This window comes from Lepisosteus oculatus, chromosome 18 (genome assembly GCF_040954835.1).
Source record: "Lepisosteus oculatus isolate fLepOcu1 chromosome 18, fLepOcu1.hap2, whole genome shotgun sequence".
NCBI lineage: Eukaryota > Metazoa > Chordata > Actinopteri > Semionotiformes > Lepisosteidae > Lepisosteus > Lepisosteus oculatus.
Window position 1 is genome coordinate 5,621,246 of NC_090713.1, and position 15,030 is coordinate 5,636,275.

The following is a 15,030-nucleotide window of genomic DNA, read 5'->3' on the forward strand; positions in this document are numbered from 1 at the left end:
TACGGTAGGGCTTCAGAATGGTGATTGGCTGACACCATCTGACACCCCTCTGATTGGAGAAAAAAGACGTGCTGGTCTGCTATACATACTGTACCAGGAAGAGGATTTCTTTCTATTCGAAACGTGTATTTTAAAAGTTTAATTAAGAAGTAAAAACCTTACAGCGTACACAGATTTCTAAACTGATCAGGAGGAAGAAAAATCACCCGTGTTTCGTGCATTAAAAGTGGTTATTAACTATCGAAACATGTTTTATTTATTTTTTTTTTATTTAGATTAAGAGTTCCCGTCGCCCCCATTCCCATTTAAATCACAAACCCGTTTAATTAAATGTCTTTTAACGTAAATCGTTATCTTTGTCTTACGCATAATAATGTTCACCACTCTGTCCAGCAAATGTATTGTAGCTGGGATGAACTTTTTTTCAAACGTGTCTCTACCTGCAGCGACTCAGACACAGAATGGTTAAAGATAGCTGTTTCAGTAACCTAAAGTATATATCTAAAGTAATAATTTAACGATATATGTAAATGTTTTAAGATATGTTTATGTTGTGGATGTCTGTAGATTGTATCTTATTTTTATTTTTTTTAGTTTATTTTTAGTTTTTGTTTTGTTTCAAATGGCCTTGCAGATCAAATACAGTATCAAGGAACAAAACAATTATCGCGCCCGGTCCTCAATGGAATCGCTTTAACATGCTAATGCCTTGGTGTACTGTCTACAGTACAAACCTGTTTCACAGGTATTTTCAACCCCCAACCAATGTTGTTTCATTGGTTGTTATCCTGTAAAGCGCTTTGAGGAGCCACCTTTAAAGGCGCTATATAAAATAAAGTTTATTATTATTATTAATATTGATCATATTTTTCCTCCCAGAACTTGTAAATTGTTGTTATTGTTGTTGTTATCCTGTAAAGTGCTTTGAGAAGCATACTGTCCAGCTTGTCAGGTGCATTCTTTTGTAAAATAATAAGTAGAGCTTTGGGCTTATTAGTGCTCCACTTACAGCAACCCAATGTAAATACATTTTGTCTCCAAATCCACCACCACTTGTATGAATCATAGCCCTGCCAAATGATGCAAATTCCGCTGCAATGGTTGTGTGCAGGAATTATTCAGTTTGGCATCTCCATGTTCAAGTAAACACTGCTCTGTGTGCAAATGCAAATGCATTTAAAAAAGTTTTTTTTAAAAAAAAGCCACCTTTAAAGGCGCTATATAAAATAAAGTTTATTATTATTATTAATATTGATGATATTCTTCTTCCCAGGACTTGTAAAATTGTTGTTGTTATTGTTGTTATCCTGTAAAGCGCTTTGAGAAGCATACTGTCCAGCATATTGTATTTCATTGCACTTTGACAGATCGTTTTATAATCACTTGTTTTTAGAATATCCCCCAAAAGGATATTCCCCACAAGAGTATATAGAGGATATCCCCCAAGAGGTATCCAGGTAACAGTGAAACGGGCGTACAGTCTGGGGAGATCGCCCATTTTCCATGTAAATAGTTCCCTGGTTCCGCACCCTTTGGTGTCTCTCTCTCTCTCTCTCTGTCTATCTCTCTGCCCGTTTTAGTACTGAATATTTATATGGAATTTTACCACTGAAGGGAAATCTTAGTAGCTGAGCATAAAAAGAATAGGAGCATACTGTAACGCATGTGAAGGCCATAAACGATATTAATTTTGGAACATAAACATACAGTATATGGCTGGTCTCGGTACTTTAAAGAAAAAATACACACCAGTATTCCATTTCTCCCTAAACATTTTAAGCATCGAAGTCTTTAACTAACGTGATACAACAAGAGTCAACAAGCATACTTTTAGAATTTGATTAAAAAAACGATTAATACTTTCGTTGGAGTTTATATAAAGTTGATGTTTTATCTAGGGGCTGCTTGCTCGCCTTCGTCTGAAGAGCGGCTTCTAAACTGTGAAAACGTGTCTGTCTTTCCGTAGGGGGAAGGGAATCTGATCTGCAAGGCCCTTTGGCTACAAAAGTAAAAAGAAGGCGCTCTCTCTCTCTCTCTCTCTGGATTATTACATCCAATAATCAAAAATGACACAATAAACATAATAACCATAATAACGACCAACCAACAAAAACAACCATATAAACATAATACCAACCAAAAACATAGATAACAACCACAATACAAAATCAAATATATCAAACCATTAAGGCAAAACCGTCCTACAATTATCAACAAATCTCAATATCTTGTACGAATTATTCGTAATACAAACCAAAAATAGCCCGCAAACTCTCTCAAATTCCTGCAATTATCATAATCCCGCCCCTTATGCAAAACCAAACCTTCCTCCCATCCCAGTTTATCCTCTTTATCATAAACAAAATTCACCTCAATTTTCAACATAAAGCATTACACAAAATCAATACCTCAACACTCCATACTCAACAATGATAATTCACAAACAGCCAGAACATGTAACTCTAAATTCCCAAATAGACCTAATTTCAATAGCCATATCCAAAACCAACATCCCTCCCCTGTTCTCTCTCTCCGCTGGTGTTTGTAATCGTTTTTATTTTTAAATAAATTTAAACAAAGTCATGTATTTTAAAAATCTTAAGATTTCTATATTTATATCTTTATTTAGTGGTTTCATTAGTGACAAAGGCTAAACTTTCTTGGAAAAATGTATTTTATGTAAACCATGTTTGCTATTAATTCATTTAGGGCTAGAATATGTTCATTGTCTTCCAATGAAAGAAGGGTTCATTTCGCCGTAGTCAGGTTGCCCGGACCGTTACACCAATGTATTAGCATGTTAAAGTGATTTCATTGAGGAGCCTAGCTTTCTTAACTAGTAAGTACTGTACTTACTGGGTTTTGGAGGGGGAGAGGTGTCTTTCGCTGGAAATCTCGCCCCCTTCTACTTTGAAAATACCTGTGAAACCGGTTTAATTCGTCACAGCCAGCACTCCCACAGAGAGGGGGGGTGTACTTGCAGTGCATCGGTATAGATGGGAAAGCCAGAGCTGACCGCTACGCCGCCCGCGTGTTATGCTCTTCGTTAATGTCTAAGCCGGAACACATCATTATATCTCATTTTGTATTTCTTAAAAAAAATCGTTTGCCCAGCCTAACAGTATTGTTGTTATTATTATTCTGTAAAGCACTTTGAGGAGCCACCTTTAAAGGCGCCATATACAATAAAGTTCATTATTATTACTATTGTTAATTTGCTGGACAGAGAGGTGAACATTATTACGCAGAAGACAAAGATAGTGATTTACGTTGCATTGTGCATTGTGCTGCTGTAATAAAGTTTTAAATAATTAAAAGTCTAAACAGTATCAGCTTTATTTATGGGTTTTAAATAAAGGTGATTTAAACGCGATTTAAATCAATATAAATGTTTATATTGTAACGCATAGGAGACTATTTATTGTTATTAAAATGACTTAAATTCGATCATTGTGATATTTAGAAATATAAATTTGTTTGGTGCGAGTTAAGTTTTATTTAATCTCTGAGCCAGGGAAACATTTTATTTTTTCAAAGAAATGTTTGTTAAAAAAGGAAGTCATGGCTTTGAACACACATTATGTGAGATGGGAGTCAGGAACCTAACCCACTCACCACCAGCAAGGTCACATACACAGTGGCGAAAAAGCCCTACAGAAACATTATCTACAGACAATTTACAGCGTGTACTATTCTTATGTTGCGGTACATTAATATAATTATATCGTTATTAATTTCTTTAGATACGTGATTCCATATTATATTCCCTTTTTACTCAAATTCTAAAAGTATGCTTGTTGACTCCGGTATCACGTTAGTTAAAGACTTCGATGCTTAAAATGTTTAGGGAGAAATGGAATACTGGTGTGTATTTTTTCTTTAAAGTACCGAGACCAGCCATATACTGTATGTTTATGTTCCAAAATTAATATCGTTTATGGCCTTCACACACGTTACAGTATGCTCCTATTCTTTTTATGCTCAGCTACTAAGATTTCCCTTCAGTGGTAAAATTCCATATAAATATTCAATACTTAAACGGGCACAGTAAAGACATTAAATATACATATACATACTGTATACAGTACTGTTTGCATACAGTATTATGTTTATGTTCATAAATCAATCTCTTTTATGAGCATGTGAAATGCATGGTGAATCGGATATTCTCAAAAATTACTGAACTTTGCATGATTGGAAACAAATGCGTGATTGTGAAATGCTGTGGTGTTACTTTTAAAAAGACGGTCAATGAAAAAAAAAAAGAAGAACATAGTGGACCAGGGCAATACTTTGAGTTTACAGCTTGTCCAAAGTCATTCATTATTAATACTATTAGTAATATCTTTGTTAAAGACTTTGATAGCGACAGCTCAAACATGCGAGGTTGGGCTTTAGTAGCTCCACCTTGCGTAAATTCCAGATACTATATTTTACTTGCGGTACTATAGGAGAATTTACGGTAACTCGCGGTAGACTGCATAAAGCGAACCGCAAAATAATACGGTATCGCCCGCTTGTTTTGAATGGCTGCATCTGTAAATAAAAACGTTTTTGCAAATTTGAACATCACAATGCAACTGCTGGGGCCAGAAGAGCTCACTGAGTCAGCCCTTAGCCCCACTGTGCAGAAGTTGTCAAGATGTGTTTTTCAGCCGAAATAAACGTGTTTTTGTAAACTTGAGCATGTCAATGTAAGTACTGGGGCCAGAGAAGCACACTGAGTCAGCACTTAGCCCCACTGTGCAGAAGTTGTCAAAACATGTTTTTCAGCCGAAATAAATTCGTTGTTGTAAACTTGGGTATCCTAATGTATCTAAAGGGGCCAGAAGAGGAAACTGAGTCAGCCCATAACCCCAGTGTGCAGAAGTTGTCAAAACATGTTTTTCAGCAGAAATTAACACATTTTGGCAACTTTTGTCACCCCTATGTAACTTATAGGTCAGGAACAGCACACTTTTCAAAACGTGTTTTTCAGCCCGAAATAAACACGTTCTCTCAACCCTTGGAATCAAAGTGTAACTGCCTGGCTCAGAAGAGCCCACTGAGTCAGCCCTTAACCCCAGTGTGCAGAAGTTGTCAAAACTGTTTTTCAGCACAAATAAACACGTTTTGGCAACTTTGGTCACCAACATGTAAGTTATAGGGCAGGAACAGCACACTTTTCAAAACGTGTTTTTCAGCCCGAAATAAACGCGTTTTCTGAACCCTTGGAATCACAGGGTAACTGACTGGCTCAGAAGTGCCCACTGAGTCAGCCCTTAGCCCCAGTGTGCAAAAGTTGTCAAAACATGTTTTTCAGCACAAATAAACACGTTTTGGCAACTTTGGTCACCCCCATGTAACTTATAGGGCAGGAACAGCACACTTTTCAAAACGTGTTTTTCAGCCCGATATAAACGCGTTTTCTCAGCCCTTGGAATCACAGTGTAACTGACTGGCTCAGCAGAGCCCACTGAGTCAGCCCTTAACCCCAGTGCGCAGAAGTTGTCAAAACGTGTTTTTCAGCACAAATAAACACGTTTTGGCAACTTTGGTCACCCCCATGTAACTTATAGGTCAGGAACAGCACAGTTTTCAAAACGTGTTTTTCAGCCCGAAATAAACGCGTTTTCTCAACCCGTGGAATCACAGTGTAACTGACTGGCTCAGAAGAGCCCACTGAGTCAGCCCTTAAGCCCAGTGTGCAGAAGTTGTCAAAACGTGTTTTTCAGCACAAATAAACACGTTTTGGCAACTTTGGTCACCAACATATAAGTTATAGGGCAGGAACAGCACACTTTTCAAAATGTGTTTTTAAGCCCGAAATAAACGCGTTTTCTCAGCCATTGGAATCACAGTGTAACTGACTGGCTCAGAACAGCCCACTGAGTCAGTCCTTAACCCCAGTGTGCAGAAGTTGTCAAAACGTGTTTTTCAGCACAAATAAACACGTTTTGGAAACTTTGGTCACCAACATGTAAGTTATAGGGCAGGAACAGCACACTTTTCAAAAGTGTTTTTCGGCCCGAAATAAACGCGTTTTCTCAACCCTTGGAATCGCAGTGTAACTGACTGGCTCAGAAGAGCCCACTGAGTCAGCCCTTAACCCCAGTGTGCAGAAGTTGTCAAAACGTGTTTTTCAGCACAAATAAACACGTTTTGGCAACTTTGGTCACAAACATGTAAGTTACAGGGCAGGAACAGCACACTTTTCAAGACGTGTTTTTCAGCCCGGAATAAACGCGTTTTCTCAACCCTTGGAATCACAGTGTAACTCACTGGCTCAGAAGAGTCCACTGAGTCAGCCCTTAACCCTAGTGTGCAGAAGTTGTCAAAACATGTTTTTCAGCACAAATAAACACGTTTTGGCAACTTTGGTCACCATTATGTAAGTTATAGGGCTAGAACAGCACACTTCTCAAAACGTGTTTCTCAGCCCGAAATAAACGCGTTTTCTAAGCCCTTGGAATCACAGTGTAACTGACTGGCTCAGAAGAGCCCACTGAGTCAGCCCTTAACCCCAGTGTGCAGAAGTTGTCAAAACGTGTTTTTCAGCACAAATAAACACGTTTTGGCAACTTTGGTCACCAACATGTAAGTTATAGGGCAGGAACAGCACAATTTTCAAAACGTGTTTTTCAGCCCGAAATAAACGCGTTTTCTCAACCCTTGGAATCACAGTGTAGCTGCCTGGCTAAGAAGAGCCCACTGAGTCGGCCCTTAACCCCAGTGTGCAGAAGTTGACAAAACGTGTTTTTCAGCACAAATAAACACGTTTTGGCAACTTATATTCACCAACATGTAAGTTATAGGGCTATAACAGCACACTTTTCAAAACGTGTTTTTCAGCCCGAAATAAACGCGTTTTCTAAGCCCTTGGAATCACAGTGTAACTGACTGGCTCAGAAGAGCCCACTGAGTCAGCCCTTAACCCCAGTGTGCAGAAGTTGTCAAAACATGTTTTTCAGCACAAATAAACACGTTTTGGCAACGTTGGTCACCAACATGTAAGTTATAGGGCAGGAACAGCACACTTTTCAAAATGTGTTTTTAAGCCCGAAATAAACGCGTTTTCTCAGCCATTGGAATCACAGTGTAACTGACTGGCTCAGAACAGCCCACTGAGTCAGTCCTTAACCCCAGTGTGCAAAAGTTGTCAAAACGTGTTTTTCAGCACAAATAAACACGTTTTGGCAACTTTGGTCACCAACATGTAACTTATAGGGCAGGAACAGCACACTTTTCAAAACGTGTTTTTCAGCCCGAAATAAACGCGTTTTTTGAGCCCTTGGAATTGCAGTGTAACTGACTGGCTCAGAAGACCCACTGAGTCAGCCCTTAACCCCAGTGTGCAGAAGTTGTCAAAACGTGTTTTTCAGCACAAATAAACATGTTTTGGCAACTTTGGTCAGCAACATGTAAGTTATAGGGCAGGAACAGCACACTTTTCAAAACGTGTTTTTCAGCCCGAAATAGACGTGTTTTCTCAACCCTTGGAATCACAGTGTAACTGACTGGCTCAGAAGAGCCCACTGAGTCAGCCCTTAACCCCAGTGTGCAGAAGTTGTCAAAACGTGTTTTTCAGCACAAATAAACACGTTTTGGCGACTTTGGTCACCAACATGTAAGTTATAGGGCAGTAACAGCACAATTTTCAAAACGTGTTTTTCAGCCCGAAATAAACGCGTTTTCTCAACCCTTGGAATCGCAGTGTAACTGCCTGGCTCAGAAGAGCCCACTGAGTCAGTCCTTAACCCCAGTGTGCAGAAGTTGTCAAAACGTGTTTTTCAGCACAAATAAACACGTTTTGGCAACGGTGGTCACCAACATGTAAGTTATAGGGCAGGAAACGCACACTTTTCAAAACGTGTTTTCAGCCCGAAATAAACGCGTTTTCTGAGCCCTTGGAATCACAGTTTAACTGACTGGCTAAGAAGAGCCCCCTGAGTCAGCCCTTAACCCCAGTGTGCAGAAGTTGTCAAAACGTGTTTTTCAGCACAAATAAACACGTTTTGGCAACTTTTGTCACCAACATGTAACTTATAGGGCAGGAACAGCACACTTTTCAAAACGGGTTTTTCAGCCTGAAATAAACGCGTTTTCTCAACCTTTGGAATCACAGTGTAACTGACTGGCTCAGAAGAGCCTACTGAGTCAGCCCTTAACCCCAGTGTGCAGAAGTTGTCAAAACGTGTTTTTCAGCACAAATAAACACGTTTTGGCAACTTTGGTCACCAACATGTAAGTTATAGGGCAGGAACAGCACACTTTTCAAAACGTGTTTTTCAGCCCGGAATAAACGCGTTTTCTCAACCCTTGGAATCACAGTGTAACTGCCTGGCTCAGAAGAGCCCACTGAGTCAGCCCTTAACCCCATTGTGCAGAAGTTGTCAAATCGTGTTTTTCAGCACAAATAAACACGTTTTGGCAACTTTGGTCACCAACATGTAAGTTATAGGGCTATAACAGCACACTTTTCAAAACGTGTTTTTCAGCCCGAAATAAACGCGTTTTCTAAGCCCTTGGAATCACAGTGTAACTGACTGGCTCAGAAGAGCCCACTGAGTCAGCCCTTAACCCCAGTGTGCAGAAGTTGTCAAAACATGTTTTTCAGCACAAATAAACACGTTTTGGAAACTTTGGTCACCAACATGTAAGTTATAGGGCAGGAACAGCACACTTTTCAAAACGTGTTTTTCAGCCCGAAATAAAGGCGTTTTCTCAACCCTTGGAATCGCAGTGTAACTGCCTGGCTCAGAAGAGCCCACTGAGTTAGCCCTTAACCTCAGTGTGCAGAAGTTGTCAAAACGTGTTTTTCAGCACAAATAAACACGTTTTGGCAACTTTGGTCACCAACATGTAAGTTATAGGGCAGGAACAGCACACTTTTCAAAACGTGTTTTTCAGCCCGGAATAAACGCGTTTTCTCAACCCTTGGAATCACAGTGTAACTCACTGGCTCAGAAGAGTCCACTGAGTCAACCCTTAACCCTAGTGTGCAGAAGTTGTCAAAACATGTTTTTCAGCACAAATAAACACGTTTTGGCAACTTTGGTCACCATTATGTAAGTTATAGGGCTAGAACAGCACACTTCTCAAAACGTGTTTTTCAGCCCGAAATAAACGCGTTTTCTAAGCCCTTGGAATCACAGTGTAACTGACTGGCTCAGAAGAGCCCACTGAGTCAGCCCTTAACCCCAGTGTGCAGAAGTTGTCAAAACGTGTTTTTCAGCACAAATAAACACGTTTTGGCAACTTTGGTCACCAACATGTAAGTTATAGGGCAGGAACAGCACAATTTTCAAAACGTGTTTTTCAGCCCGAAATAAACGCGTTTTCTCAACCCTTGGAATCACAGTGTAGCTGCCTGGCTAAGAAGAGCCCACTGAGTCGGCCCTTAACCCCAGTGTGCAGAAGTTGACAAAACGTGTTTTTCAGCACAAATAGACACGTTTTGGCAACTTTTATTCACCAACATGTAAGTTATAGGGCTATAACAGCACACTTTTCAAAACGTGTTTTTCAGCCCGAAATAAACGCGTTTTCTAAGCCCTTGGAATCACAGTGTAACTGACTGGCTCAGAAGAGCCCACTGAGTCAGCCCTTAACCCCAGTGTGCAGAAGTTGTCAAAACATGTTTTTCAGCACAAATAAACACGTTTTGGCAACGTTGGTCACCAACATGTAAGTTATAGGGCAGGAACAGCACACTTTTCAAAATGTGTTTTTAAGCCCGAAATAAACGCGTTTTCTCAGCCATTGGAATCACAGTGTAACTGACTGGCTCAGAACAGCCCACTGAGTCAGTCCTTAACCCCAGTGTGCAGAAGTTGTCAAAACGTGTTTTTCAGCACAAATAAACACGTTTTGGCAACTTTGGTCACCAACATGTAACTTATAGGGCAGGAACAGCACACTTTTCAAAACGTGTTTTTCAGCCCGAAATAAACGCGTTTTTTGAGCCCTTGGAATTGCAGTGTAACTGACTGGCTCAGAAGACCCACTGAGTCAGCCCTTAACCCCAGTGTGCAAAAGTTGTCAAAACGTGTTTTTCAGCACAAATAAACATGTTTTGGCAACTTTGGTCACCAACATGTAAGTTATAGGGCAGGAACAGCACACTTTTCAAAACGTGTTTTTCAGCCCGAAATAGACGTGTTTTCTCAACACTTGGAATCACAGTGTAACTGACTGGCTCAGAAGAGCCCACTGAGTCAGCCCTTAACCCCAGTGTGCAGAAGTTGTCAAAACGTGTTTTTCAGCACAAATAAACACGTTTTGGCGACTTTGGTCACCAACATGTAAGTTATAGGGCAGTAACAGCACAATTTTCAAAACGTGTTTTTCAGCCCGAAATAAACGCGTTTTCTCAACCCTTGGAATCGCAGTGTAACTGCCTGGCTCAGAAGAGCCCACTGAGTCAGTCCTTAACCCCAGTGTGCAGAAGTTGTCAAAACGTGTTTTTCAGCACAAATAAACACGTTTTGGCAACGGTGGTCACCAACATGTAAGTTATAGGGCAGGAAACGCACACTTTTCAAAACGTGTTTTCAGCCCGAAATAAACGCGTTTTCAGAGCCCTTGGAATCACAGTTTAACTGACTGGCTAAGAAGAGCCCCCTGAGTCAGCCCTTAACCCCAGTGTGCAGAAGTTGTCAAAACGTGTTTTTCAGCACAAATAAACACGTTTTGGCAACTTTTGTCACCAACATGTAACTTATAGGGCAGGAACAGCACACTTTTCAAAACGTGTTTTTCAGCCCGAAATAAACGCGTTTTCTCAACCTTTGGAATCACAGTGTAACTGCCTGGCTCAGAAGAGCCCACTGAGTCAGCCCTTAACCCCAGTGTGCAGAAGTTGTCAAATCGTGTTTTTCAGCACAAATAAACACGTTTTGGCAACTTTGGTCACCAACATGTAAGTTATAGGGCTATAACAGCACACTTTTCAAAACGTGTTTTTCAGCCCGAAATAAACGCGTTTTCTAAGCCCTTGGAATCACAGTGTAACTGACTGGCTCAGAAGAGCCCACTGAGTCAGCCCTTAACCCCAGTGTGCAGAAGTTGTCAAAACATGTTTTTCAGCACAAATAAACACGTTTTGGAAACTTTGGTCATCAACATGTAAGTTATAGGGCAGGAACAGCACACTTTTCAAAACGAGTTTTTCAGCCCGAAATAAAGGCGTTTTCTCAACCCTTGGAATCGCAGTGTAACTGCCTGGCTCAGAAGAGCCCACTGAGTTAGCCCTTAACCTCAGTGTGCAGAAGTTGTCAAAACGTGTTTTTCAGCACAAATAAACACGTTTTGGCAACTTTGGTCACCAACATGTAAGTTATAGGGCTGGAACAGCACACTTTTCAAAACGTGTTTTTCAGCCCGAAATAAACGCGTTTTCTGAGCCCTTGGAATCACAGTTTAACTGACTGGCTCAGAAGAGCCCACTGAGTCAGCCCTTAACCCCAGTGTGCATAAGTTGTCAAAACGTGTTTTTCAGCACAAATAAACACGTTTTGGCAACTTTGGTCACCAACATGTAACTTATAGGGCAGGAACAGCACACTTTTCAAAACGTGTTTTTCAGCCCGAAATAAACATGTTTTCTCAACCCTTGGAATTGCAGTGTAACTGCCTGGCTCAGAAGAGCCCACTGAGTCAGCCCTTAACCCCAGTGTGCAGATGTTGTCAAGACGTGTTTTTCAGGACAAATAAACACGTTTTGGCAACTTTGGTCACCAACATGTAAGTTATAGGGCTGGAACAGCACACTTTTCAAAACGTGTTTTTCGGCCCGAAATAAACACGTTTTCTCAGCCCTTGGAATCACAGTGTAACTGCCTGACTCAGAAGAGCCCACTGAGTCAGCCCTTAACCCCAGTGTGCAGAAGTTTTCAAAACGTGTTTTTCAGCACAAATAAACACGTTTTGGCAACTTTGGTCACCAACACGTACCTTATAGGGCAGGAACAACATACTTTTCAGAACGTGTTTTTCAGCCCGAAATAAACGCGTTTTCTCAGCCCTTGGAATCACAGTGTAACTGACTGGCTCAGAAGAGCCCACTGAGTCAGCCCTTAACCCCAGTGTGCAGATGTTGTCAAAACGTCTTTTTCAGCACAAATAAACATGTTTTGGCAACTTTGGTCACCAACATGTAAGTTATAGGGCAGTAACAGCACAATTTTCAAAACATGTTTTTCAGCACGAAATAAACGCGTTTTCTCAACCCTTGGAATCGCAGTGTAACTGCCTGGCTCAGAAGAGCCCACTGAGTCAGCCCTTAACCCCAGTGTGCAGAAGTTGTCAAAACGTGTTTTTCAGCACAAATAAATATTTTTTGGTAACTTTGGTCACCAACATGTATGTTATAGAGCTGGAAAAGCACACATTTCAAAACGTGTTTTTCGGCCCGAAATAAACACGTTTTCTCAGCCCTTGGAATCACAGTGTAACTGCCTGGCTCAGAAGAGCCCACTGAGTCAGCCCTTAACCCCAGTGTGCAGAAGTTGTCAAAACGTGTTTTTCAGCACAAATAAACACGTTTTGGCAACTTTGCTCACCAACATGTAACTTATAGAGCAGGAACAGCACACTTTTCAAAACGTGTTTTTCAGCCCGAAATAAACGCGTTTTCTAAGCCCTTGGAATCACAGTGTAATTGACTGGCTCAGAAGAGCCCACTGAGTCAGCCCTTAACCCCAGTGTGCAGAAGTTGTCAAAACGTGTTTTTCAGCACAAATAAACACGTTTTGGCAACTTTGGTCACCAACATGTAAGTTATAGGGCAGGAACAGCACAATTTTCAAAACGTGTTTTTCAGCCCGAAATAAACATGTTTTCTCAACCCTTGGAATTGCAGTGTAACTGCCTGGCTCAGAAGAGCCCACTGAGTCAGCCCTTAACCCCAGTGTGCAGAAGTTGTCAAAACGTGTTTTTCAGCACAAATAAACACGTTTTGGCAACTTTGGTCACCAACATGTAAGTTATAGGGCTGGAACAGCACACTTTTCAAAACGTGTTTTTCAGCCCGAAATAAACGCGTTTTCTAAGCCCTTGGAATCACAGTGTAACTGACTGGCTCATAAGAGCCCACTGAGTCAGCCCTTAACCCCAGTGTGCAGAAGTTGTCAAAACATGTTTTTCAGCACAAATAAACACGTTTTGGCAACGGTGGTCAACAACATGTAAGTTATAGGGCAGGAAACGCACACTTTTCAAAACGTGTTTTTCAGCCCAAAATAAACGCGTTTTCTGAGCCCTTGGAATCACAGTTTAACTGACTGGCTCAGAAGAGCCCACTGAGTCAGCCCTTAACCCCAGTGTGCAGAAGTTGTCAAAACGTGTTTTTCAGCACAAATAAACACGTTTTGGCAACTTTGGTCACCAACATTTAAGTTATAGGGCTGGAACTACACACTTTTCAAAACGTGTTTTTCAGCCCGAAATAAAAGCGTTTTCTAAGCCCTTGGAATCACAGTGTAACTGATTGGCTCAGAAGAGCCCACTGAGTCAGCCCTTAACCCCAGTGTGCAGAAGTTGTCAAAACGTGTTTTTCAGCACAAATAAATATTTTTTGGTAACTTTGGTCACCAACATGTATGTTATAGAGCTGGAAAAGCACACATTTCAAAACGTGTTTTTCGGCCCGAAATAAACACGTTTTCTCAGCCCTTGGAATCACAGTGTAACTGACTGGCTCAGAAGAGCCCACTGAGTCAGCCCTTAACCCCAGTGTGCAGAAGTTGTCAAAACGTGTTTTTCAGCACAAATAAACACGTTTTGGCAACTTTGCTCACCAACATGTAACTTATAGGGCAGGAACAGCACACTTTTCAAAACGTGTTTTTCAGCCCGAAATAAACGCGTTTTCTAAGCCCTTGGAATCACAGTGTAATTGACTGGCTCAGAAGAGCCCACTGAGTCAGCCCTTAACCCCAGTGTGCAGAAGTTGTCAAAACGTGTTTTTCAGCACAAATAAACACGTTTTGGCAACTTTGGTCACCAACATGTAAGTTATAGGGCTGGAACAGCACGCTTTTCAAAACGTGTTTTTCGGCCCGAAATAAACACGTTTTCTCAGCCCTTGGAATCACAGTGTAACTGCCTGACTCAGAAGAGCCCACTGAGTCAGCCCTTAACCCCAGTGTGCAGAAGTTGTCAAAACGTGTTTTTCAGCACAAATAAACACGTTTTGGAAACTTTGGTCACCAACATGTAAGTTATAGGGCAGGAACAGCACACTTTTCAAAACGAGTTTTTCAGCCCGAAATAAACGCGTTTTCTCAGCCCTTGGAATTGCAGTGTAACTGACTGGCTCAGAAGAGCCCACTGAGTCAGCCCTTAACCCCAGTGTGCAGAAGTTGTCAAAATGTGTTTTTCAGCACAAATAAACACGTTTTGGCAACTTTGGTCACCAACATGTAACTTATAGGGCAGGAACAGCACACTTTTCAAAACGTGTTTTTCAGCCCGAAATAAACGCGTTTTCTCAACCCTTGGAATCGCAGTGTAACTGCCTGGCTCAGAAGAGCCCACTGAGTCAGCCCTTAACCCCAGTGTGCAGAAGTTGTCAAAACGTGTTTTTCAGCACAAATAAACACGTTTTGGCAACTTTGGTCACCAACATGTAAGTTATAGGGCTGGAACAGCACACTTTTCAAAACGTGTTTTTCAGCCCGAAATAAACGCATTTTCTAAGCCCTTGGAATCACAGTGTAACTGACTGGCTCATAAGAGCCCACTGAGTCAGCCCTTAACCCCAGTGTGCAGAAGTTGTCAAAACATGTTTTTCAGCACAAATAAACACGTTTTGGCAACGGTGGTCAACAACATGTACGTTATAGGGCAGGAAACGCACACTTTTCAAAACGTGTTTTTCAGCCCGAAATAAATGCGTTTTCTGAGCCCTTGGAATCACAGTTTAACTGACTGGCTCAGAAGAGCCCACTGAGTCAGCTCTTAACCCCAGTGTGCAGAAGTTGTCAAAACGTGTTTTTCAGCACAAATAAACACGTTTTGGCAACTTTGGTCACCAACATGTAAGTTATA